This window comes from Bos indicus x Bos taurus, chromosome 22, assembly GCF_003369695.1.
Source record: "Bos indicus x Bos taurus breed Angus x Brahman F1 hybrid chromosome 22, Bos_hybrid_MaternalHap_v2.0, whole genome shotgun sequence".
NCBI classification, from domain to species: Eukaryota; Metazoa; Chordata; class Mammalia; order Artiodactyla; family Bovidae; genus Bos; species Bos indicus x Bos taurus.
Genome location: NC_040097.1, coordinates 4,976,319 through 4,995,768, shown reverse-complemented (window position 1 = coordinate 4,995,768; position 19,450 = coordinate 4,976,319). Strand labels below are relative to the sequence as shown.

At 44.7% G+C, this 19,450-nt stretch overlaps 1 long non-coding RNA gene across 1 annotated transcript; it reads right to left on the bottom strand.

Moving 5' to 3' along the window:
- Nucleotides 1-2,778: 2,778 nt before the first annotated feature.
- On the bottom strand, nt 2,779-9,439 carry LOC113880922. The gene is made up of 4 exons (XR_003507880.1): nt 8,065-9,439; nt 7,709-7,753; nt 6,913-7,059; nt 2,779-3,589 (listed from the first exon to the last, which is right to left on the bottom strand). It is a non-coding gene; the product is annotated as an uncharacterized LOC113880922 (long non-coding RNA).
- Nucleotides 9,440-19,450: the final 10,011 nt, after the last annotated feature.

Here is a 19,450-nt window from a genome sequence, read left to right as displayed (position 1 = left end):
ATTGCCTTTCTTTGGGATTGGAATGAAAACTGACCTTTTCCAGTCCTATGGCCACCGCTGAGTCTTCCAAATTTGCTGGCATATTGAGTGCAGCACTTTCACAGCATCGTCTTTCAGGATTTGGAATAGCTCAACTGGAATTCCATCATCTCAACTAGCTTTGTTCGTAGTGATGCTTTCTAAGGCCCACTTGACTTCACATTCCAGGATGTCTGGCTCTAGGTGAGTGATCACACCATCGTGATTATCTGGGTCATGAAGATCTTTTTTGTACAGTTCTTCTGTGTATTCTTGCCATCCCTTCTTAATATCTTCTGCTTCTGTTAGGTCCATACCATTTCTGTCCTTTATCGAACCCATCTTTGCATGAAATGATCCTTTGGTATCTCTGATTTTCTTGAAGAGATCTCTAGTCTTTCCCATTCTGTTGTTTTCCACTGAACATGGAACAACAGACTGGTTCCAAATAGGAAAAGAAGTTCGTCAAGGCTGTATATTATCACCCTGTTTATTTAATTTATATGCAGAGTACATCATGAGAAACGCTGGACTGGAAGAAACACAAGCTGGAATCAAGATTGCCAGGAGAAATATCAATAACCTCAGATATGCAGATGACACCACCCTTATGGCAGAAAGTGAAGAGGAACTCAAAGGCCTCTTGATGAAAGTGAAAGTGGAGAGTGAAAAAGTTGGCTTAAAGCTCAACATTCAGAAAACGAAGATCATGGCATCCAGTCCCCTCACTTCATGGGAAATAGATGGGGAAACAGTGGAAACAGTGTCAGACTTTATTTTTCTGGGCTCCAAAATCACTACACATGGTGACTGCAGCCATGAAATTAAAAGACGCTTACTCCTTGGAAGGAAAGTTATGACCAACCTAGAGAGCATATTCAAAAGCAGAGACATTACTTTGCCAACAAAGTTTCATCTAGTCAAGGCTATGGTTTTTCCTGTGGTCATGTATGGATGTGAGAGTTGGACTGTGAAGAAGGCTGAGTGCCGAAGAATTGATGCTTTTGAACTGTGGTGTTGGAGAAGACTCTTGAGAGTCCCTTGGACTGCAAGGAGATCCAACCAGTCCATTCTGAAGGAGATCAGCCCTGGGATTTCTTTGGAAGGAATGATGCTAAAGCTGAAACTCCAGTACTTTGGTCACCTCATGCGAAGAGTTGACTTATTGGAAAAGACTCTGATGCTGGGAGGGATTGCAGGCAGGAGGAGAAGGGGACGACAGAGGATGAGATGGCTGGATGGCATCACTGACTCAATGGATGTGAGTCTCAGTGAACTCCGGGAGTTGGTGATGGACAGGGAGGCCTGGCATGCTGCGATTCATAGGGTCGCAAAGAGTTGGACACGACTGAACAACTGATCTGATCTGATCTGATTCTGAATATTTCATATAAATGCAATCTTATACTCTACAGCCTTTTGTGACTGGCTTCTTTCACTTAGTATAATGTTTCAAGGGTCATTCCACTCATAGCACATATTGGAATTTCATTCCTTTTTAAGGCCGTATATTTCTTTGTAAGGGAGACACCACACTTATCCATTTTTCAGTCGATGGACATTTATCCATTTTTCAGTCAGTGGACATTTATAGCATTTCTACTTTTTTGCTATCAGGAATAATGCTGCTGTGAATATTGCTGTGTGTGTTTTTGTGCAGAGGTGTGTTTTCATCCCTCCTGAGCACATAGTCAGGAATGGGACTAGGTCATTTGGTAACTCGGTGGACTAGCAAACTCTTTTATACAGCATCTGTACCATGGTTCATTCCTACCAGAGTGTACAAGGGTTCCAATTACTCCACATCCCACCAACACTTACTACCTGTCTTTTTGATTATGGCCTTCCTAGTGGGTGTGAAGTGACTTGTAGTTTTGATTTGCCATTTCCTTAATGGTTAATGATACTGAGCATCTTTTCATGTGCTATTGGCCATTTGTATATCTTTGGGTAGAGACAAAGTACTTTTCAAAGTCCTGAAAGTACTTGATGATAAAGGAAATGTAACAATGTGTTTACCGCATTTTGATGTTAGATTAGAAGGAAAAAATATATATATATATATTTACACACTCACTCATTAAGACATTTTCTGGAGCACCTATGATATTCCAGCTACCAAAGATAGGAAAGAACCCTACCATCAACCATGAGAAGCGGCCTGGATAAGATGTTGCAGTCAGGTTCCTGGTGCTTTTATGGTCTGTTTCTGACTTATCATCTGGATGATTCATCTTGATTCCTGGCAGGGGCAGAAAGGCAATGCGACAGGGCCCCTGATCTCTAGCAGCTCACTGTCTTGCAGGGGAGACAAACACATAAAGACATCATTGTCATCCCATATGGTCAGCACAATGGCAGTTGTCTGTCCAAAGAGCACAGAGCAGGGAGCCATTAATTCTGCTGGGCATCCAGGAAGGGCACATAGGGGAGATGACATATGAATTGGGTGTTAAAGGCTGTCTAGAGGCCTGACAGATGGAGAAAGCACAAGCGTGTTGTAGGCTGGGCGAAGGCGTGACATCAGAGCTGATCATGTGCAGAGGCGGAGGGTGCAAATTCGAGACGGGTGGGGGTGAGAGCCTGGCTGTGTGGAGCTGCCGGAGGGAGCCTCTGTCTACACAGTGTAAATTGGGAGACTTTTTTTGTTTAAACAAAAGAATGGTGCAATCGACTCTCAGCTTTAAGAGATCAGCTGCGGTGGCGGGGGTGGGGGCAGCCTGCTAGATGACTTAAGAGGTTGGCGAAATCTCTGCAGGGTCAAATCATAAATATTTTTGGCCTTCCCAAAACATGATCTTCATCCCAGCTTCTCGACGCCACTGCTGTAGCATGAGCAGCCACAGACAATACTTAAATGTACGAGACTGGCTGTGTCCGAACACAGCTTTATTTACAAGACCAGGAGGAGCCTGTTTGTCTGGAGGGCCATGGTTTATTGACTGCTAGATCAGACCAGGGGAAGAATGAAAGCAAGTAGACGCCTGAGTATCCAGAAGTTCTCTCATTTGTGGTGAAAATCAAAACCAAACAAGGGGAGTATTATTTGAAGCAGAGGCTACCATCAGGGTTCCAGAAGAGATAGGTCCTCAGCACGGGCTGGGCTAGAGAGCGGAACTCTGCTTCCCACCCCAGTCCAGCCCCAACCAGCAACCAGCACAAGGCAAGGTGGAATCCCAAGACTGCCAAAGCACAGCATTGCTTCAGGCCACTGGAGTTCCCCTCCTGTCCCCTGTGTTAGCCACGTGGGACATATGGACCCTAAACCAGGGACAATCCCGACAAGGGAAGGCGGCGCCTGGATAACACGGTAGGAAGTCCTGGCAAAGCATAACCTGGTCTGGGACAGAAGGGCCTAGTCTGGGTGATTTAGAGAAGCATGTGATACAGGGCACCCCCGGGGACCCAGAGGTGGGACGCCCAGGTGGTCCTGGACCAGAGCTGGGAGCTGCACAGGAGGAAACAGGGCCGCACTCGGTCTCTGCTGCAGGCTTTGCAAACCAGCTTTCCATCTCGGTGTGCGGAGGTGTCAGAAGGCGGGTGGAGATGCGGAGAAGGTTTCTAAGTGACCCTAGAAAAACATGCAGGCTTTCAGAAAGCCATTTAAAAGGCTCAGCCTGCTGACGAAAACTGTCAAGCTTCTTCGGTCTTGGCTGGGATTAAGTCAACCCATCGGGTAGTAACCCGGGAATCGCACACTCAACAGCCTCTGATTGGCTGCTGGTGACATAAGAGAAGTTCAGGGAGGTGATTGGCCGGCCGGCCGGCCGCCACTGCTGAGCTGTGAACCGAGAAGGGAAACAGAAGTGCGGTGGGAGGGGGAGCACCCACCGACACCTTTTAAAGCTTAGGGCTTGTGTTTTACATAATAAAGATGGTGTTCAAGATAGTGATGTCTTTGTATGGTCCCTAAGGTGCACCTGGGCTCCTCTGTGTTGCTTCTGCCTGCCCTGTGCCAGGTGTCTCTCTCTCTCCCTGGAGACTCGCAGGCAAGTGCCAACAGGTCTCCCTCCACCCCTCATCCCCTGCCCTCTGCCCAGACCTGCTGTCTGCAGCCCCAGGCAAGCAGCCGGCTCCCACCTGCAGCCCGGCCCGATGGCAGTGTCTCGAGCCGTGCCCTGGCGCCAGGGCAGGCAGCCTCCTTGACAAACTCTCCAAACAGAGAGAAGCCACAGTGGGAGGAATAAACAGAATGAGATGCACAAACGTGTGGGCACAGCCTGGAGAGGAGTGTTTTCTTTAACAGACACGGTCACCGGGAACTGGGGAGCGGGGATGGGTCGCAGGTCCCCTGGGGAATCACTGCGCAGCCTCTGCCCTTGGCAGGTGGCCAGAGGAGAAGAAATTGCAGGCAACAGCTGGTGGCCTTGAGGTGCAGTAAGGGCTGCTCTCAAAGGCGCTGGGTTTGTAGAAGGGATCCGCGCGCAGTGTGGTGGGGAAGCAGCTGAGGTCGGGATTCTACACCTGATGAGCTGCGAACTTGCTATGTGACCGTGGGGCTCCTCTCTGAGTCTCTGTTGCTTCCTTTGGCAGGGGCAGGGTGGGGGGCGGCAGCAGTTGGGGGATACAATTCATTCTCCTCGAGGCCTTTTCCAGCTCAGCCTTTCCCTCCTAATGGAACACTGGTGTTCCAGGAGCTGAACAAAGTGTTCTGGTGCCAAGAGTATTAACAATACCTGGCATTTGTTAAGCCTTATAGTATGGAGCAGGTGCTGTGCTGGGGGCTTTACAAACACTAACGCTAAACTGGAAAATAATCCTGCCAAGAAGGTATTATCTCCATCTCAAAGAAGAGGAAGTGGGTTCCAAGAGATTGACTAACTTGCCCACTGTCCCAATAGCGAATACTCTTGATTTAAACCCAGGTCTTTCTGACTGCAAAGTCCCCCAAATATAATATTTTTTTCTTTCTGATTTGCTAATTAAAAAGCTGCTGCAGCTAAGTCGCTTCACTCGTGTCCGACTCTGTGCGACCCCAGAGACGGCAGCACACCAGGCTAACGACTAGTAATTTAGTCAATTTTAAGTTTTTCTCCCGACATTTTTCTTTGCTGATTACTATCAAATACTAGCAGAGCATCCAAACCTCTTGGCAAATGAATACCGAAAATGAAATGAACGCAGTGGAGACTCTTGGAAGAAGAGTCTGGGGAAACTTGTCTGGAGCCTCAGCAGCTCGTCTCCTCCGTGAGCCAGTCTGCTTGAGGCTGTGGTTTGGTTGTTTCACATAAGTGTGCATGTTCAATCAAGCAGAATGTTTCTGGCCCAACTACATGTGAAGTTCATCAGTGTACTCTGAGTTCAACCATGGTTCTTATGAGACATAGAAATGCAGGTGTTTCATCACCTCCTGCAAAGGAAGCTGACTTCCAGGTGCTCTGTCACTGAAAACAGCTTTGAGCACCCTGGTTCTGACTCCATGAAGGCTCAACTTACAGGCAGGAACACTTTCTGGACGAACAGAGCGCAGGAGAGTTCTCTCAGCACCTTAGAAATCCCAGCCAGGGGAGGTGTCTGTTTCTCTTCCCTGGGAGTCAGAGGATGTTCCTTCCCTTTAAATGTGTACCTGGAAAGTTCTCCATCAAACCAGGCTGATACAGGCCGGCCCTCCACCAACAATGACTGCAGTCATTGAATTCCAGGGTGGTTGTTGACCAGCTGGCCGGGAGGACACAAGACAGACTAGCTGGGCCATGGACAGAGTGGGGCGGGCACCTGCCGTGAAGGGACTACACGCCACTGGCCCAGGGGATGGAGCCTGTGACCTCCTGACTCCCACAGCTGCCCGTGGACCCCGCCTCTCTCTTTTTGAGGTTCAGGCCATGAGCCAGAACACTTTTCTTCTTGCTGTCTCTGAACGACCTCCGACATTCAACATCAGGATCACAATTCCTGCCACCATCCTGGCGTTTTCTGCCATCAATGTATACAACTTACTCTTCAATTATGTTTTTCAGGCAGCATTGCCATTTCAGCAAGGTGGCCAGGATCTGGCCTTTCTGTGGTCCCGTCTCCACTCTATAAACTGCTACAGATTTTAAGAGATGTGTGAGCTAAGTCATTTCAGTCATGTCAGACTCTGTGTGACCTCCATGGACTGCAGCCGGTCAGACTCCTCTGTTCATGGGATTCTCCAGGCAAGAATACTGGAGTGGGGTGCCACTTCCTTCTCCAGAGGATCTTCCTGACCGAGGGATCGAACCCATGTCTCATGTCTCCTGCACTGGCAGGCGGGTTCTTTAGATGTTGTGCTGAGACACTTTAAAACAAAGTCAAGCCAGTGTGCTGGTGTAAGTAACTTAATTCATATCCAGATGTCTTTACTCAACTCTTACTGACAGCGAGGTGTTACTATGCACATTATCCCCCTGGATCCCAAAGGTAACCATTTGAACTTTTACTTTTTTATTTTTGGTCTGTCTAGCTCTAAGAAGGCTTTTGTTGTTGCTGTACCAGCTGCTAAGTCATGTCCAACTCTTTGCTAACTGCAGCATGCCAGGCTTCCCTGTCCCTTACTCTCTCCCAGAGTTTGCTCAAGTTCACGTCCATTGAACTGGTGATACTATCCAACCATCTCATTCCGTCACCCCTTTTCCCTCTGCCCTCAATCTCTCCCAGCATCAAAGTCTTTTCCAATGACTCAGCTCTTCGCATCAGATGGCCAAAGTGTTGGAGCTGCTGGGTTTGGGTGTCTCCAAAACAGCAGCTGAGGTGCTGCTATGTGATGTCAGGATTAATATCACCGCAGTTTCACAGATTAAAAAACAGCAACAACGCTGAGACTTAGAATAAATGTTGGCCCCAGGGCCACATAGCAACTGGCAAAATGGAAACTTGAACTTAAATCTAAGAGGTATAAAGAACAGAGTGCAAAGGGGGAATATTAACACTCACCTGGCAGGATTACTGCAGGGCAAACGATGTAGCTTATGTGACGTGCAGGAGCAGGAGAGCAGCAGGTACTTAAGCAGTGCTGTCTTCCTTCTTCTCCCATCTTCAGATGCTGAGCTCTTTCCATGACACCACCCTGCCTCCTCATCACTGCAGCGCACCAGAGAGATGTTATACATCAGCTTTACACCACCACAGTCAGGTAATTTGAGCCTCATGATGACCCTTGCAAAGTAGGCATTATCCCTATTTCCTAGAAGAGGAAACCCAACTTTTTAGAGGATAAAGGATCTCCTGGGGCCAGTTAGCTGAAAAGGAGGGGTGGGATTTGAGTCTAGGTTTGATGACCACCCAGAGGTCACGTCTTTCCTGTTAAGCCACATGGTCACTTTCAGTCAATAATTAAGCTTCTGATAGCAATAGACATAGAAAGTGTAGGTATTTTCTTTAGATGAAAACTAAAAGTGTTAGTCACTCAGTTGTGTTCAACTATTTGTGACCCCATGGACTGTAGCTCGCCAGGCTCCTCTGTCCACAGGATTTCCCACACAAGAATACTGGAGTGGGTTTCCATTTCCTCCTCCGGGGGATCTTCCCGACCCAGGGATCGAACCTGCGTCTCCTATATGGCAGGCAGATTCTTTACAGTCCAAGTCACTAGGGAAGCTCCTTTCTTTAGATAAGTTAATACTATGTGGAAATATCATTTGGAAACTGGAAAGCAGAAATGCTTTCTCTTCTGTGAGTAAAAAGGAAAGAAACTGAGAAGAGCGGTGGCTACATAATTGTATGTACGTACGTAACTGCAGAAAATAATCCTGTCGCTTAAAGTTCACATGAAAACCTGAGGGAAACATCATAAAAATATTTTTTAAAAAAGCATAAAAATATTCTGATGGAAACATCATAAAATATGCTTACTGCATATTTTAAAAATAAAAGTATTTTACATTTAGAAATGAGTTAAACATTTCGAAAACTCTCATTCTTTCACTGGAAAAAAATCTGCTTTTTTTGGTCTTGAATAAAAATATCTGGAAAACATATGTTTGCTGTTCTAGTTAAATAAAACCACTGACAGCTCTACATTTGTGCTGGCTGTGGCTGTGCTCCTAATAAAAATAGTGAAAATATTACCCCAATCCCCTCTCTCACCTGCTCAATTGGAAAATAGGTCACCTCCCAGGGAATTCAGTTACGTGCTTCGATTAGCTTCAGGTTCTGGAAGAGCTCCAAGGTTTGAAAAACAAACAGTTTTCAGCATCTGGTCCTCCCAAATAGGAAACCTTAAAATTATGTTTGAGGTATGAAGGATGCATAAAAAGGTGGTGTCAAGCAACTAGAGTGTGGTTACAAAAGAAACTGAAATGGAGTCTCCTGTACTAGGGATCGAATCAAGTCTAAATAAATATTTAGCTCACAATATAAATGCATTTGGTTAAAAATTTCAATCAAGGTTTTTGGGCTAAAACATAGATTGGACCCTACTCATTTGGTTTCCATCAATTTTTCAATATGAAATTATGTAATTAGCCAAGGAACAGGGGAGGATCAAAACCTCAAATCCCACAGGGCTAGGCAGGTGATCTAAACCAGAGAGACTTGGCTGTGAGCAGTCAACCATCAGATGGGAGATGAGAGTTCCCTCATGTGCAAATGAGGATGATATACACCTCACGGCACTGTTATGAGGCTTAAGTTAGACAATGCCCATGAAAAAGCTTTCAGAGATGTGTTTATAGCTGTTAAGCCTCTGCACAAAGACTAGCCATCGTGTTTGGATGATCTTTACCCAATTGCTTTCCTTGAATGACATCACAACGCCCCAGTAAGCTACTCTTTCTTTCACACACTTGATGTACCCACAATCTCTCTTCTTTCCCATCTGTGATGAAGCTGATCAACAAAATGGCACAGCAACATCTGAAAGAGGGAATTAAGGCAAGGAGGGGTGTTCCCGCTTCATCCTTTTGCTCAACAAACTGTTCTGAGGGCTTCCTACGAGCAAGGCATGGGTGACTAGAGGAAATGAGTAGCATTCTTACTGGCCATCCCATGAAGAGAGAACAGCCTTCATCCCAATTCAGAAAAAAACTAGGGTGTGCCAGCCAAGGTGTCCAAAATATTACCATCTCAATATACAATAAATATTAATCAATATGAGACATTCTACATTCTTTTTTTTTTTTCCACAATAAATCTTTCAAATCTGGCATGAATTCTACACTCACATCACATCTCACTCTGGAGCAGACAAATGTCAAGGGCACTATGCCCCCATGTCTAGTGGACACAAGGCTGAGTTGCACATGCCTGTGAGATCTTTGGAGAAAAGTGCTAAAGAGATGTGTTAAAAGTATAGACAGTGGATATTTGAATGTCTGTCCTGTATTACGGGGGCTCTGAGGTTTTATAGTGGAAATGGAGAAGCCAGCACCATTCAGATCTCTCTTCAGAAACATCCCTCCAGTGGGAATGCAAACTAGTACAGCCACTATGGAGAACAGTGTGGAGATTCCTTAAAAAACTGGAAATAGAACTGCCATATGACCCAGCAATCCCACTGCTGGGCATACACACCGAGGAAACCAGAATTGAAAGAGACATGTGTACCCCAATGTTCACTGCAGCACTGTCTACAATAGCTAGGACATGGAAGCAACCTAGATGTCCATCAGCAGACAAATGGATGAGCAAGCTGTGGCACATATACACAATGGAATATTACTCAGCTATTAAAACCAACACATTTGAATCAGTTCTAATGAGGTGGATGAAACTGAAACCTATTATATTGAATGAAGTAAGTCAGAAAGAAAAACACCAATACAGTATATTAACACATATATATGGAATTTAGAAAGATGGCAATGACGACCCTATATGCGAGACAGCAAAAGAGACACAGATATAAAGAACAGACTTTTGGACTCTGTGGGAGTAGGTGAGGGTGGGATGATTTGAGAGAAGAGCATTGAAACACATATATTACCACATGTGAAATAGATCACCAGTCCAAGTTTGATGCATGAAACAGGGTGTACCGGGTGCACTGGGAAAACGCAGAAGGGTGGGATGGGGAAGGAGGTGGAGGGGGGTTCGGGATGGGGGACACATGTACACCTGTGGCTGATTCCTGTCAATGTATGGCAAAAACCACCACAATATTGTAATTAGCTTCCAAAAAGAAAAAAAAGAAACCTCCCTTCAACTGTCAGAACTGCTGACTGCTCCCGGCTGAGGCTTCCTGTTGGACCTGCCATGGGGGAGCACTCTGCAAGGCCACCCGGTTGCAGAGCACCGCTGGAGGACCAGCTGAGGCCTCTACTGTGGCCGTGTCCCAGCCCGGCTTCTCCCTCTGCCTGCCCCCGCTGCCCCCGCTTCCTTCCAGGGGGTGTCCCTGACAGCAGCCCCACCTCCACCTCCTGCAGGCTGATCCCCTTCTCTGGGTCTGTTCCCCAGGGCACCACCCCCCCACCCCCAGGGCTTACATCCCCAGTGTGATGTCCTCCTTCTCCACAGAGGCAGCTGCATCCACAGACTGTCTGTTGTACTGGCCCGAGGACTGGAGGTCTGGGGGCCTCTAGCCGGATGATTATCTGTGGCAAAGGAGGAAAATACGTCGTCCCTGCAAATTCTCTCTTAAAAGTCCCTCTAGTCTCAGGAATCATATTGGCTTCTCCAGCTTCTGCAAGAGATTTGAGAAACCGGGCTCTCAGTCTAGGACTGTGGTAAGACCGGATGTCGCTGGATGTCACGACGGGCCATTGTATTAGTCTTGCTTCCTCATGTGGTGAGATGTGTAGGCACTCAACTCAAAGGTCCCAGCAGCCTCTCTGATGACAACACAGGCTCCGGGACAGGCTGAAGAATCCTATCTTCCAGCAGATGGCTGGAAGCGGTATAGTTTGTCATATCCAGGCACTTCTTGTCATCACACTGGAGGGCAAGCAAATGGAACAGACCCCTTTTGAGTTGTCTCTGTGTCCTAAAATCTGGCTTGCTTGGCTTAGAGGTGAGAGGCATCTCTGGTTTGAGACCCTCAAACAAATCTCTAAATTCTCAGGCGAAAAAAAGAAAGCCAAAGTCCTGTTTTCTGTCAACTCCTTAACTCTTCCGGTCTTTCTGTCCTATCTCCCTTGTTTCTCTTCGTAACCCCCACCATTCCTCTGAGGCTATCTCAAGGGCCTTCTCTTGAGACCGATCTTTCGTTTTTAAAAGCTTTATTGAGATATAATTCACATACCATAGAATTCACTGTTTAATGAACTTAAACCATTGAATTTAAGTATAATTCAATGGTTTTTAGTATATTCAGAGTTGTGCAACCATAACCACCATCAATTTTAGAACATTTTGGGTTTTTTTTTAAGTTTTATTCATTTGGCTGCACTGGGTCTTAGTTGTGGCGCTTGGGATCGCTGATCTTCATTGCGGGATCTTTAGTTGTGGCATGTGGGATCTTAGCTCCCTATCCGAGGGTTGAACCCAGGCCCCTGCATTGAGAGCATGGAGTCTTAGCCACTGGACCACCAGGGAAGTCCCTAGAACATTTTCAATAACTCCAAAACAAACCTCTCACCTCTTAGCTGTCACTGCCAAATCCCCTCCCTCCCCAACAACCCACCTCCCGCCCCAGATAACTCACCCACTTCCGTCTCTATACATTTGTTAATCTTCAGTTCAGTTCAGTCTCTCAGTCATGCCCAACTCTGTGCGACCCCATTAATCGCAGCATGCCAGGCCTCCCTGTCCATCACCAACTCCCAGAGTCCACCCAAACCCATGTCCATTGAGTCGGTGATGCCATCCAACCATCTCATCCTCTGTCGTCCCCTTCTCCTTCGGCCTTCAATCTTTCCCAGCATCAGGGTCTTTTCAAATGAGTCAACCCTTCTCATCAGGTGGCCAAAGTATTAGAGTTTCAGCTTCAACATCAGTCCTTCCAATGAACACCCATGACTGATCTCCTTTAGGATGGACTGGTTGGATCTCCTTGCAGTCCAAGGGACTCTCAAGAGTCTTTTTTAACACCACAGCTCAAAAGCATCAATTCTTTGGCACTCAGATTTCTTTTTAGTCCATCTCTCGCATCCATACATGACCCCTGGGAAAACCATAGCCTTGACTAGATGGACCTTTGTTGACAAAATAATGTCTCTGCTTTTTAATATGCTGTCTAGGTTGGTCATAGCTTTTCTTCCAAGGAGTAAGCATCTTTTATATATTATATATATAATTATAATATTATATATATCTATATTTATATTTTATATATTTATAAATTATATATATTATAATATATAACATATTATGTTATATATTATATTACATATAATATACAAATTACAATTATAATATATTATATATTATATACATTATATCGGAGAAGGCAATGGCAACCCATTCCAGTACTCTTGCCTGGAAAATCCCATGGATGGAGGGGCCTGGTGGGCTGCAGTCCATGGGGCCACTAGGAGTTGGATACGACTGAGAGACTTCACTTTCACTTTTCACTTTCATGCACTGGAGAAGGAAATGGCAACCCACTCCAGTGTTCTTGCCTGGAGAATCCCAGGGATGGGGGAGCCTGGTGGGCTGCCATCTATGGGGTCACACAGAGTCGGACACGACTGAAGTGATCTAGCAGCAGCAGCAGCATATACATTATATACTATAATATATATTATATAATTATTATATATTAATATATAAATATAAATATATTAAAATATATTATATATACTATATAATTATATGATATATAGTATATTAATATATTTTATATTATATATACATAATTCATATATATTTTTATATATTTATACATTATATTTAATATATATTATATATAACATATATATTATATATTTATAAAGAATATATTATAAATATAAAAATCATACATAAATATTATATAATATAAATAATATATAGCTAAATATACTATAAAATATATAAATATATATAATTTTATACAAATATATAAATTTTTATATAATTTTATATAAATATATATTAATATGCTACTGCTAAGTCTGCTGCTAAGTTGCTTCAGTCATGTCCGAATCTGTGCGACCCTATAGACGGAAGCCCACCAGGCTCCCCCGTCCCTGGGATTCTCCAGGCAACAACACTGGAGTGGGTTGCCATTTCCTTCTCCAGTGCATGTAAGTGAAAAGTGAAAGTGAAGTTGCTCAGTCATGTCCAATTCAGCGACCCCATGGACTGCAGCCTACCAGGCTCCTCCATCCATGGGATTTTCCAGGCAAGGATACTGGATGGGTTGCCAGTTTCCTCCACCTTAGAGGGTATAAAATGGTATCTCATTGTGGTTTGATATGCCTTTTCCTGATGACTAATGATGTTGAGCATTTCTTCATGTGCTTGTTGGCTGTTTATCTTCTTTGGAGAAATATGTATTCAGATCCTTTGCCCATTCGTTTATTTTAAAATATATTTATTTGGCTGTGTCAGGTCTTATTTGCAGTGTGTGGGATCCTCGTTGAGTCATGTGGGGCTCCGTGCAAGCTTAGCTCTTTTGTGGCATGTGGGATCCCAGCTCCCGGATCAGGGATCAAACCTGTGTCTTCTGCGTTACCAGGTGTATTCTTAACCACTGGACCACCAGCGAAGTCCCTATTTTAAAATATGGTTGTCTTCTCACTATTGATTTAGATACTTCTTTATATATCTTGGATATAAGGGTCTTCTCCAATATATGATTTGCAAATATTTCCTCCCATTCTGTGGGTTGTCTTTTCAGTTTCCTGATGGTGTCCTTTGAAACACAGAAGTTTTAAATTTTGATGATGTCTAGTAATTTTTTTTCCTTTTCTTGCTTGTGCTTTTGGTGTCATGTCTAAGAAACGATTGATTTAATCCAAGAGTGTAAGGATTTACTCATGTTTTCTTCTAAGAGTTGTATGGTTCTAGCTATTATCTTCAGGCTTCGATTCATCTTAGTTAGGTTTGGTATAATGTGAGGTAAGGATTCAGTTTCTTTAATCTTTGTTGACTCTCCCAGTTGAATGTGGCCTTTCCCCCTTTATCAGTCAGGATAGGCTAGGTTATATTCCAGTAACAAGTGGAATATATTGCAAATTCCCAAGTCTCAGAGGCTACAGCCACCAATGTTTGCTTCTACTCACGCTGAGAGTGCACCGTGTGTCAGCTATGACCCTGCTCTACGACTTCTTCACTCTGGGACCCAGGCTGATGGTGATGCCTCTCCCTGAAACACTGCCAGAGCCGTGGCGGGGGAAGTGAGACAGAAACTCCTTAAGTTTCCATTCAGAAATCACATGTGTGTCTTCCATTCTCACTTCATTGGCCAAAACAAGTCATAAGACCAAAGTGTGATGTCTACGGGGGCAGACACTGCAAGGAGGAAACACTGATCATTCAGATGAATGGGGATACATTTAACACTTCATCATCCTCTGCATGATTTGCTGCCTTGTTCTCCTGGTTTTCCTCCCAAACACAGCATGCTCAGACCTGAATTTATCACCAGCTGCGTGCCACCCCCAAATCTGCCCCTTTCTGAACCCCCGACTTGGTAACCAGCACCCCATTCTCCTGGTTGCCCCAGTCAGAACTTTGACACCACCTTCTCCATATTCAACCAACACGCTATACTGAGTCTACTTCCTAAACATCAGTTGAACTTGTCCCTCTGGGTCCACTCTTGGTGACTGTGCCCCAGACCACCACTGCCTCCCCACTGGATGATCAGAGTCCTGTCCCTTCTAATCCACTCTCCATGTTGATGCCATAATCATTTTCAAAAAATGTAAACCCAGCCTTCTATTCTCCAGCTCAAAATCCCTGCTGGCTCTCCACTGCTCTAGTGTGTGTGAGCACATGCTAAGTCGCTTCAGTTGTGTCTGACTCTTTATGACCCTGTAGACTGTAGCCCTCCAGGCTCCTCTGTCCATGGGATTCTCCAGGCAAGAATACTAGATGGATAGCCATGCCCTCCTCCAGGGGATCTTCCCAGTACAGGGATTGAACCTGCATCCATCTCCTGCACTGGCAGGTTCTTTGCCGCTAGCGCCACCGGGGAAGACCTCATTGCTCTGGGGATACTGATTAATACACTAAAGGGCCCGATAAGACCCTTCAATATGTGGCTTCAGTTCTCTCTCCAGTCTTACTTTTGCACGGAATCTGCCTGGCACTTTACTGCTCTTGAGCTAACTTTAGTTCCCCAAAGGCATGGTGGTGACTTCACTCAGGGCTTTTATCCCCATGTGTGGGATACTGTTCCTCCTCTTCTGGTTAACTCATACTTGTTCTTAAAGTAACAGGCTGCATATCACTTGCTCCCTCCTTCAGACGAGGTGATCGCTAAGTGATGCGGAGATGGTTTGGCTAAGAGGTTAACAGGGAGGGTTCTGGAACCTGACAAACCAGTTTTGAACCCTGGCTATGATCTGCAAGCTGTGAAACTGAGTGAGGCATCACTTCCCTGGGCCTCCATGTCCACAGGCATAAAATAGGGGATAATAAGAGTCTCTATTACATAAGGCTGTGGGAAGGATTAAATGAATAAACGCAGAGTGCTGAGGACAGCACCTGACACACTGTGAGCACTCAACAAAAACGTGCCTTTACTTTTATGTGTCTTCACAGCAGCCTATAGTGACTCCTATAACTTAGCATTTATCAGACAAATGTAATTCCCAATTTATTGACCTACTTCTCTGCATTGTAAGATCCTAAGAGTTGGAACAATGCCTTATTGTCCTGTCAGTTCAATTCAGTCGCTTACTCTTTGCGACCCCATGGACTGCAGCATTCCAGGCTTCCCCATCTATCACCAACTCCCAGAGCTTGCTCAAACTCATGTCCATTGAATCAGTGATGCCATCCAACCATCTTACCCTCTGTTGTCCCCTCCTCCTCCTGTTTTCAATCTTTCCCAGCATCAGGGTCTGTTCGAATGAGTCAGCTCTTCACATCAGGTGGCCAAATTATTGGAGTCTCAGCTTCAGCATCAGTTCTTCTGGTTAATATTCAGTGTTGACTTCCTTTAGGATTGACTGGTTTCATCTCCTTGCAGTCCAAGGGACTCTCAAGAGTCTTCTCTAACATCACAGTTCAAAAGCATCAATTCTTCAGCGCTCAGCTTTCTTTATGGTTCAACTCTTACATTCCTACATGACTACTAGAAAAACCATAGCATTGACTAGATGGACCTTTGTCAGCAAAGCAATGTCTCTGCTTTTTAATATGCAGTCTAGGCTGGTCATAGCTTTTCTTCCAAGGAGCAAATCTTTTAATTTCATGGCTGCAATCACCATCTGCAGTGATTTGGGAGCCCCCCCAAAATAAAATCTGTCACTGTTTCCATTTTTTCCCCATCTATTTGCCATGAAGTGATGCAACCAGATGCCATAATCTTTTTTTGAAAGTTGAGTTTTAAGCCAGCTTTTTCATTCTCCTCTTTCACTTTCATCAAGGGGCTCTTTAGTTGCTCTTCACTTTCTACCATAAGGGTAGTGTCATCTGCATATCTGAGGTTATTGGTATTTCTCCCAGCCAATCTTGATTCCAGCTTGTGCTTCACCCAGCCAGGCATTTCTCATGATGTACTCTGCATACTATTCTTGCCTGGAGAATCCCATGGACAGAGGAACCTGGTAGGCTACAGTCCCTGGGGTCGAAAAGAGTCGGACATGACTGAGTGACTTCACTTTCACTTTCACTCTGCATATAAGTTAAATAAGCAGGGTGACAATATACAGCCTCGACGTACTCCTTTCCCGATTTGGAATCTGTCAGTTGTTCCACGTCTGGTTGTTTCTTGACCTGCATACAGATTTCTCAGGCGACAGATAAGGTGGTCTGGTGTTCCCATATCTTTAAGAATTTTCCACATGTGATCCACACAGTCAAAGGCTTTGGTGTAGTCAATAAAACAGAAGTAGATGGTTTCCTGGAATTCGCTTGCTTTTTCTATGATCCAGCAGATGTTGGCAATTTAATCTCGGGTTCCTCTGCCTTTTCTAAACCCAGTTTGAACATCTGAAGTTCTCGATTCACATACTATTGAAGCCTCACCTGGAGAATTTTCAACAATACTTTGCTAGAGTGTGAGATAAGCACAATTTTGTGGTAGTTTGAGCATTCTTTGGCATTGCCTTTGGGACTGGAATGAAAACTGACCTTTTCCAGTTCTGTGACCACTGCTGCCATTTTTCCTAATTTGCTGTCATACTGAGTGCAGCACTTTCACAGCATCATCTTTTAGGATGTGAAATAGCTCAACTGGAATTCCATCACCTCCACTAGCTTTGTTTGTAGTGATGCTTCCTAAGACCTACCTCACTTCAGACTCCAGGGTGTCTGGCTCTAGGTGAGTGATCACACCATCGTGGTTATCTGGGTCATGAAGATCTTTTTTATATAGTTCTTCTGTGTATTCTTCCCATCTCTTCTTAATATCTTCTGCTTCTGTTAAGTCCATACCATTTCTGTTCTTTATGAAGCTCATCTTTGCATGAAATGTTCCATTGGTATCTCTCATTTTCTTGAAGAGATCTCTAGTCTTTCCCATCCTATTGTTTTCCTCTATTTCTTTGCATTGATCAAATAGCAATCTCTCCTTGCTATTCTTTGGAACCTTGCATTCAGGTGGGTATATCTTTCCTCTTCTCCTTTGCCTTTCACCTCTCTTCTCAGCTACTTATAAGGCCTCCTCAGACAACCATTTTGCCTTTTTGCATTTCTTTTTCTTGGGGATGGTCTTCATCACTACCTCCTGTACAATGTCATGAACCTCTGACCATACTTCTTCAGGCACTCTATCAAATCTAATTCCTTGAATCTATTTGTCACTTCTACTGTATAATCCAAGGGATTTAATTCAGATCATTCCTGAATGGTCTAGTGGTTTGCTCCACTTTCTTCCATTTAAGTCTGAATTTTGCATTAAGGAGTTTATGATCTGAGCCACAGTCAGCTGTATTATTGTCCTGTAGTAAGCAGAGTCCCTTGGACTGCAAGGAGATCCAACCAGTCCATTCTAAAGCAGATCAGTCCTGGGTGTTCTTTGGAAGGACTGATGCTAAAGCTGAAACTCCAATACTTTGACTATCTCATGCGAAGAGTTGACTCATTGGAAAAGACTCTGATGCTGGGAGGGATTGGGGGCAGGAGAAGGGGATGACAGAGGATGAGATGGCTGGGTGGTATCACCGACTTGATGGACATGAGTTTGAGTAAACTCTGGGAGTTGGTGATGGACAGGGAGGCCTGGCATGCTGCGATTCATGGGGTCGCAAAAAGTCAAGACACAACTGAGCAACTGAACTGAACTGAAGCATTTGTTAAATATTTCAGTACCAAATCCATGGTCCTTCCTCATTTTGTATTATGATATAGGGAAGAACTCTGTCCTTCCTACTTGCTAACCTTACAGAGGGCAGGGTCCTATCTCCCCCACAAAGCCACCTCGCTAAGCAACACTGAATTCATACCAGTTGAGTTTCATTCTCCCGAGAGCCTTTAGCCTTTTCCTGCTTATTCACATACTACAGCCCCGATGCACTTCCACACAACCCATGGGAACCCGGACTTTCAGGGACTTTCTGTTACCATAGTAGGTCAGTCACATAAGAAGGGATTAAGGATGATGAAACTCAAGTTAAGAGTTAGAAGTTTTATTTTGGTGGGGTGTCCTGTAATTTTTGTAAAGAATATGAGCCTAGAGATTTTCTTCATCATGTAAAAGCTACTGAAACCCTAGACACTGTTACAATGAACCTACCTCCTACCTGCTGGATGGGCAGGATAACAGGCTGGAGTATTATTAATAAAAGGAGGATTAAGCAGGATGTAAAAGCTGCAGGCTTTATAAGCTGGGAGACTGGGATTGACATATGCACACTACTATATATAAAAGAGATAGTAAAGACCTACTGTATAGCATAGGAAACTCAAGACTGCAATGGCCTATGTGGGTGAAGAATCGAAAAAAGGAGTAGACACGTGTATATGTACAACTGATTCATTTTGCTGTACACCTGAAACTAACACAACACTGAAAATTGTGTTTACACCATTATAACTATACTTCAGTAAAAAAAAAAAAAAAAGCTGCAGGCTTTAGTCTAGGCTGTCAACAAATACACGTGACCCAGGAAGTCATACCCTGTGATCTCCTCATCCCACCTGGAGAGTGAAGGAGGGTAAATGGTGTCTGGGTTTCCCAGGGAGTCTGACGTTTCCTGAATCATCTCTGCAGAAGGAGCTCGTTCTGAGAAGGAATGTTTTTATCATTTCACTTGATGTCACGAGAAACAGAAATGGTGCAGGAGAAACCACACCAGCATGCCTAGGCCCATGACTAGTCACGGCTGAAAATGACCACAGGAGGGCTCATCTGGGTGAACGTGGAATTATCCACCTCTTAAAGGCAAGGGTCAGAGTAGGGTGTGATACTGGACAGCGGGTGGACTGTTGAGTTGCACAGACCAGAACTGAAACCCCAGTCTTGCTGTGTACCAGTTGTCGGGTGGGGGACCTGCTATGG